Source organism: Ornithodoros turicata, chromosome 3 (assembly GCF_037126465.1).
Source record: "Ornithodoros turicata isolate Travis chromosome 3, ASM3712646v1, whole genome shotgun sequence".
In the NCBI taxonomy this organism is placed as follows: domain Eukaryota; kingdom Metazoa; phylum Arthropoda; class Arachnida; order Ixodida; family Argasidae; genus Ornithodoros; species Ornithodoros turicata.
In genome coordinates this window covers 55,779,365-55,780,487 of record NC_088203.1, presented here as the reverse complement: position 1 = coordinate 55,780,487, position 1,123 = coordinate 55,779,365, and positions in this window count along the sequence as shown.

The window sequence follows — 1,123 nt, the reverse complement described above, 5'->3', positions numbered from 1 at the left end:
ATTATTGTTTTGATTTTGTTTCAAGTATCACTCGACTAATATTCCATGAGTTGTGAACTTACTGCTCGAAATAATTATGCCTTGTATTTGTTTTCAATTGTTCACTCTCGATTGGCATAATAAGTACCTCTAAGATGGGAATGCCTCATAACTCGATCTGAGTTGTATTTCACATTGATATTTCTGTGTGGTTCATTAGAAATTTCTGTTGCAAGATATTACAAAAAGTGTAATTAAATTTGTTTCTCTTTTTTTGATTGAGTATCGTTGCTATCAATTAATATTTAAACTTTCTCTACATGTTCAATAAGAATATCGCATCTCTACAAACTTATTCGACTTGTCAACCACTTTGACGAAAGATTTCCGTTTCAGGGAAAGGATGCGAAAAGATAGTGACCCCCGCGAGTGATATCGACATCTATTGCGCTGCACAATAAAATATATCGCCTTTGAACTCTCTTATCTGACCTCTAGAGCGCCCCGTTTGCTGGACGAAGTAATATAGCCCCTAACCCTCTGAGTGATAAGCATGCGCGGTGCTATGGTCACATAGATAGAGACATAAAGTCTCCTGGCTTTGAGGAAAAGAGTGAAAACAGTGCATATTTCCTACGTCTTGGATACCTTCATCAAGGTTTGTAGTGTTTGTTAGAATGAAAATTGTATATTGGTCGATTTTATGATGGTTCAATGATAGATTATTTTCCTCTGTTGTTGTTTACGTGTCGCCGCGTGTTCCTCTGTTCTTCAGCGTTAAGTCTGTGCTATAGTGTTAAGTCTGTGCCATTTCGCCTTTGATAGATTGATTAGCTATTATTTCTCTATGTGTTGGACGGTGCCCAGGTTTGGCTCCTATTAATTGTAGCTTTAATTGTGTTGTTTTCTCGTTATTTCCTTACGTCTATGCTGTTCACTTAATAAAAATTAAAAGTTGAGTTACGTTGGAATATGAAACTGAGATTCTCTATTGCGCTCGAAATGTTATGACAGATATTCACGCTATTGCAATGATGGTTCTCACGGAAGGAATAGTATGTTTTTTATAATACAACTTGCATTTGATTGTCAACGTATTGATTAAGAAATCTTCTTTGTAGTGGTATAGATTTTATTCTCCGTC